Source organism: Octodon degus, unplaced genomic scaffold (assembly GCF_000260255.1).
Source record: "Octodon degus isolate 3935 unplaced genomic scaffold, OctDeg1.0 scaffold00115, whole genome shotgun sequence".
NCBI classification, from domain to species: domain Eukaryota; kingdom Metazoa; phylum Chordata; class Mammalia; order Rodentia; family Octodontidae; genus Octodon; species Octodon degus.
Window position 1 is genome coordinate 3,030,085 of NW_004524691.1, and position 7,210 is coordinate 3,037,294.

The following is a 7,210-nucleotide window of genomic DNA, read 5'->3' on the forward strand; positions in this document are numbered from 1 at the left end:
CTTTTCTATATGAAATATTATGGTTTTGAATATCTTTTGGGTACTTTTTTATACAAAAATGGCATTCAACTAAGCCAAGACTTGGTGAAAGGCCAGATTGGTTTACTGGTCCACTGACCCTTTGGGAGTTTTCAGAACATCCTATTAAATTTTCAGTTTAGTTGAATAGCAACCAGTCGTTCCGTACTCTAGTTCCACTGAGCTTAACCCTAAAAGAGAAGCACTATCATCCCCAGAAAAGCCAGAGCTAGAGGAGTCACGTGTATGTGAGATCTAAGTTGCCCTGGGCCTCATTTTCTTTTAGATGTGTGAATGGCCTGAGGTCCCAAAGGTTGCTAGAAGTAATTCAAGCACTCGCAGATCATTGGTGACCAGAATTGAGACTGAATCTGAGATTCTGAATTCTTACATTTTTGCTTTTTTCTGTTATATCTCACTATATCCTGTACTTTTGTGAAAAACCCAGACTTTATCTTTGCAAATACTTTAAACTGCTTTGTTCCAACTTTGCTATTTGCCCTTGACCACATTTGCTGGGGCTACCAATAGAGTTCTTTGAGCATTGAAAACTGACTACTTCTTCTTGAAACAGGAAATCCAAGAATACAACTGAGCGTTTTAGTGGTCATCACTCACAAGTCTGGGTTGCACCTCCAAAAGTGTGGATTAATTAATAAGTCAGTTAATTTCCATAGATTTTTCCAAGATGAGTTAAAAGGGTTGGACAAGGGGTTGATGTTCTCTGCAGCTTTTGTGTTCCATGTTTCTGTGAACTATAATTGTGACTACACCTATTTTGTCTTTACAGTACATTTGGAGTTCATACTAGTTTTAGGTCTTAATTGAATGAGCTCATGTTTTCATCAAATTAATTAATTTTGCTACTTTACATTTTGCATGTTGCTTTCTGTGCTTAGTACCTTAACCTTCTAGTGTTCTGGTTTTTGCCTCCAAATATACAGTGACTTGTCTTTCACTTCTGGCTAGTCTATTCTTACTTATTGGTTTTGTTTTTAGTCAGGGAGAGGGTTTCTCTAAAATAAGTAAAGAAAAAGAAAATGTCCCATGAGGATACTTCAGAGTCCTAGAGCTTGGTTTGTGGCTGTACTATTCTGGACATTGTGACTGTAGGTAGGCCACAAGCTGATGCTTCATCCAACGGCCCCCAGAGTTCTCATGGAGGCCTTGGTGGGAACCTTAGCCCTAGGTATATGCTCAGCCCTGAACTGTGACCAACAGACTCAAACTCGTTCTTTTTCTCAGAGGCTTTGATGGATCATAAAATGTAGGCCAAGAGTAGAAGTCAGACACAGAGACCCATGGACATGCTATGCAAAGGCTCAGAGCGGAAGCAAGGAGGTAGTGGAACCCATGAATTGGGGACATGTTAGGAAAGAAGGAAAAGAGTTTGAGAGATGAATGATAATAATAATCATAATGATAATAATAGATTCATTGAGCAAGTATAATAAACCTGAGGTGATGATCAAACAACCAGATGGGCAGAGCTCTCCCATGTGTATGTGTATGGGAGAGTGTGCTCAGAACATCCTGTCCTACTTTCTAGCCTCTGTGAGGCTGACTGAGAAGCTAGCATTTCTTGGAGCACCAATGTTTCCCATCTGTCTTACTAAGTTTCTCTTTCCTGAAATGTTGTAGTTAGAGTTTTGCTAGGGGAACAATACAGGACAAATACTTTGTAAGATTGTTTTATAGTAGGCACCCAAAGAGTCATGTACAAAAAGAGTGCAGGAAATCTGATGCATACTAAAGGCCAAAGAATCCAGCTGAGGGCCTGTATCCCACAGTAATGCCTGCATGACCAGCTGAAGACTGAGCCCATAACAATGGCCCACATGAGGCCAGCTGGAGGCCAAGAGCCCATGACAGTGTCTCATGCGGGCCTATTTCATGAATCTGCACTGGAAAGGCCCAAGGGCCAGTGGTGGAAACTAGAAAGTCTGCGCGAGAGGGATAAAAGATCTATGCCAGCAGGCATGCAGGATCTGAACTCACAGGAGTTCAGCCAGGAAGCCAGGAAGCAACACTGACAGGAAGAACCAGAGTTTCCCTGAAAAGTATCACAAACACCCTCAGCAACAGTGAGGTCCTGAGCTCCTCCAACATGAGTTGGAGTCGAGTTCATGAGTACATGAGTACAGTACTCAACATGAGTACAGTCGAGTTCCCGTCAGGAAAGCCAGCAAGACAGGCTTCTCCACGACACTGAGCAGAGCACCATCCTCTCCTCTGGAGCCAGGAAGTGATGTTCAAAGTGAGGACCAGAACCCCCCCAAAGTGAACCATAGCCACTCTCAGCCACAATAAGATCCCTAACTCCTTTGTCAATGAGAACAGCTGAACTCATCAGGAAAACCAGCATGAAAAGCTCCTCCAGGAAAACCAACAGCTCCCTACATGTTCCCAACAGCTTCTAAACATTTTCCTCTCCAGTTCTGCCTCTTATGCTGCCTGCAACAATCCTCAGGTGGGCCTCCCACACCCAGCACCATGCTGGTTCAATTCAGCTGGGTATTACAAGTTGACCTCTAGTTGTCAATCCACTCCATGAAGTTACCTGAATTTGTCCCCATGTCTTGCCAAGTGAAAGGCCTAAATAACGTGGAGAGCCCGCATGTTGCCGAGCGCGCATGTACACAGTAAGCCCACCCACTGCAAATTGCTCAATGAGGCTGAGGAGTGCAGCGTTACTGTGGGAGCCATTGAGTGTGTTCAGACGGGGAAAGAGTGCTTCCTTATAGAGATCAGGGTGCACATGAGTACAAAGCTGTCTGACTGGAGCAGGGGAAGGGATTGTGAACAGCGGAAGGAAAAGTTGTTGAGTTCCAAGAAAACAAGGAAGGCCCCAACCCCACATCGCTTTGCCAATTGCCACATGGCCTCAGATTCAGGTTGGGAGATTTACCTCTCCAATGGGAGTTAATGTTCCTTAGGTAGACATAGGATAAAGATGTAGCTAATACCAGCACTTCATATCTTAATGTACATTCATTTAACAAAGCTGTTAGTGGATAGTTTCTTTCTTCATGGACTGAAAAAAAGGGAGTTTTCATGATTAGAGAGATAAGAAGATACTTTGAGAACATGGATCAGCTCTGCTGAAGGAAATCAGGCTGACAGGTGACACAGCACAAATTCTGTTCTTTCTCAGTGACAGGAAAAATGAAGGAAATGGTAGAGATGAAGCCAGAAGTCAGATTCCTTCAGGCCTCATTCTGGATGACCCCGACTAACCACATGCATTACAAAAAGAGCAACAAATACCAAGGATGGTATGTATTGTATGCACCATCAAAGAGTCTCAGCTTTCAGATAAAAAGATCTGAGTTTAATTCTCTACTGTTTATTATATGTATAATTTAAGACCTGTAGGCTTTAGTTTTCCAATTTTCAAAATGGAGACAAGAATATGTAGTTGATGGTACTAAACATCATCATTACAGGAATAGATATTAAATGATTATACTAATTGCAAACTATATATGTTGCTAAAATACTTGAATAATAGCCTTGGCTACTCAGGCCTTTTCTACAGTTAAGGTCACCCTGTTCTGCTCAGACCCAGGCTAGGAACAGGGATTGAATTTCTCTCACTTCACGTTGCTGTGGTGTTTACTCACCACTTAGGGATTTATTTATTCATCTTTTTCTCAATAGTAGTCACTCTTTTATTGTTTATTTTTCTGTATGTACTTACAAAATTGGCTTTAGAAGTAGTCCATTAGATTCCTACTCTTTCTTTTCCTTTGTAAATCTTTTCGGAATAGTTAGGCATTAAGGTTTCCAAGAGTTGACTGCAAATTATAAAAATCCTGAACTAATATTAAATAATATTGGACAAATAATTGTTTATACTAGTAAATGGGAATGAAAAAGAGATCTTCAAAATTTGATTCAGCATTGAAATTATGGTATTGGGGGCTTTTTGAAAAATTTAGATGGGGGCGGGGGGCCGGGGAGATGGCTCAGTGGAATAAGCGCTTCCCTGGCAAGCGCAAGGGCCTGAGTTCAATCCCCAGTTCCACCAAAAAAATAAAGTAAAATTTAGACAGGGTGTACAGGGTCTCCCTGCATAGATCGAACTCATAGTGATCTGCCTGTTTACAGCCTCCCAAGAGCTGGGATTACAGTGCGTGCCACCACGCCCAGCCTCCATCACCCTCTCAGCTCGCCCCCGGGTCGGGGGGGGGGGGGGGCATGGCAAACCCGGGGATCAAACCCCCAGCCCCTGCGTCTGCCTAAGCAGGCACTTTAATCTGCTGAGCTATTTGACCACCCCCCCCTTTTTTCTTTAGTTTCTCTTTTTTGCCCTCTACAATATTTGCCTTATTTTAAAGTTGCATCTCAGGATCTTAAGATGCCAGCTAACTGATTCAGTGTTTTTGTTTCTCAGGAAAGAGTGGTCAACTTTCCCTTGAGGTGAGAGTCTCAAGATTTTCTTTGACTGGATGAGTTTAGCTTATATGCCCTGTTGGAACAAGTTCATAGCCTAGGAAGATAAAGCACTGAATAGTTTAACCGACTTCATTCCCTCTATTCCTGCAGCTTGAAGACCTTTCCACTTGCAAACTACAGCACACACTGTTGAGACCAAATTTGATGTGCCTAATGTGATACTAACTGACTTTCATTGTAGGCATAAAGAGCAATCATTAACCTTTGAATTTTGTGATCTAAGCATCAAATTCTATACTGTGGTGCTCTCACAAGGGATGGTTTCCTTGTGTCTGCATTTTAGTCATTTTCAACATGTTCTAAATTGAAACAGAGAATGTATTCTTTTCTTCTAGTGTTAAATCAAATAAGCAGAGGCACACTGCAGGAAGCCAGTCTAGCCACGGCAGATCTGTACTTGTTTTTGTGAGAGAGGATGGGAAGAATGAATATTTGCCCTGTGGCATCAATTTCCTGTTTAATGTTCTCCAAAAGGCATTTGGAATATGCCCAGTAACACAGATGTACGTAAATACCATACATAGCTTGTTTGTGTGAGTGGAAAGAGGAGTCTGTGAAATGATGACAAAGCCGGCTTGCTCTCTCCTCCTGGTAGTGGGTGAGTCATTCCACCTTCAACCTGATGATCAGGACGTGGGACCGTTCCAGCTTGGCACCGGAAGTACAAGTAGTGCAGAAGAGTATGGCATGGGTCTTGGAGGGTACTTTTCCCCCAAAGTTTGCACGTCCCTGCTGGAGATTACCTTCAGATTGCCTGTAAGAAATGTATACTGCCAGGGCAGTTTTCCAAACAAGTAAAATAATCCCCACCAAGCAGAAACTCACACAAATTTGTTTTCAAACCACAAAAATATGTATGCATGTAACCCATATCATCTCTTCAAGTGTGGGCAGATGTGTTCTCGGTTCTGTAAGTCTTACTATACCAGGTGGCTCACAAGCCATTTTTGGTCATCTTATTTAAAAGGTTAGGGTGTGGTTGGAGAACCAAACTCCTGTTTTTGTTTCAGTAAATAACCTCCAGTGCTTCTACTAAATTTAAGACTTTAATAACACGGAGGAAGTCAGATGTAAAGAAGCTGCCCTCTAATTTATCCTTCTGAGCTGCCTCCTCATACAAGACAAGATGGAAAATAACACTTCTAACCTATTAAATATCTATAGCATGCAGAAAGCTTTGTTATGTGTCAGTGCTAATCCTCACAACACCACACTATTTGTTCTACATCTCTGCATCTTGTAGATGAGAAAATTGGGATTTAGAGATGACAACTAGCAACCCAGGCTCACCTAAGAAGCTAATGATGGCAGCATTCAACCCCAGACCTGTATGGTCCTAAAGCTTATTTTTTTCGGATTATAAATTGATAATCTATGATTCATAAATGGGCCTTATAGGCATTTCAAGAGCCTAAAATGAAATGCAAATCTTTAAGTACATGTACTTAAAGATTCATCTGGGGAGAGAACCTAACTTAACAGATTTATTGGCTATGCTTCCAGAACCTAGCACAATCTTCTGAGACAGACTCTCACTAAGTTGTTAAGTTGCCCAGACTGGGCTTGAATTTGTGATCCTCCTGCCTCAGTCTCCCAGAATATTGGGAAACTTTTTTATTGTTATTCTGTTTCTCTGTCCCCATCTTTTACATATCATCCTCTGGTAACTACCACTCTACTTCTATTTGTTCAACTTTTTTAGATTCTACATAAAAGAATTATGTGCATAAAATTATGTAGCATTTCTCTCTCTATGCCTGGTTTTCCTCTCAAAATAATGTCCTCTAATTGTTATTGAAAATGACAGAATTTCCTGTTTGTTTTTTCAAATAGTTGAAAGTGTCCTATCTATCTATCTATCTATCTATCTATCTATCTATCTATCTATCTATCTCCCATTTTTAAAATGCATTTATTCACCAGTGAAGACTTTGCTTCCATAGCTTTGATTACTATGATTATTGTGAGTAATGTTACAATGAACAGAGAAATGGAGACACCCATTTAGTATACTGATTTCATTTCTCCTAGGTCTATACAAAACTATTTTTGGTTTTGTTGGAACTTCACTGTTTTCCAAAATAAGTATACTAATTTACACAACCATCAACAGTGTGCAGGGCTCCCTCTTCTCCACCTCCTCACCAACAAATAGCTTTCTTCTTTTAGATAACAGCCAGTCCACCAGGTACAAGGCCGTAACTCATTGTGGTTTTTGTTTAAATTTTCTGATGGTTAGAGATAGGATTTTTTAATGTATCTTTTCACTATTTGAACATTTTCTTTTTAAAAAATGGAACTGTCTTCTCTCCATTTTTAAATAGGGTTGTTTTCTTGCTATTGAATAATTCTGTAACTGGTGAGGCAAAATGGAACTTTAGTAAGTTAGAATTCCTTTCTTTAGAGAAAGTGGCTTCTCTAGACTTCCTCATGCCTAGGCTATAAAGCATCATCTCCTCCTCTTCTGAGCCCAGAAGATGGACAGAATATACAAATTTGTCACCAAGAGGCAGGGTCCAGTTGCTTATCCACAGCTAAGGGAAGGAACTGGAAGGGGCCAGCAGGGCTGGAGTGAACCTGGGGTCCTCTGTTGTCCTACTGTGTGCCCTTTCCCCTCTCCTCTGTACTGTAAAAAACTCTTGCACACGTGCAAACAGTGGGATGTTGACACGATGTGACCCCACCTCCTTTCCTTTCTACCATGTCTCCCTTGTTGTTTGAAAAGCAGCAAACA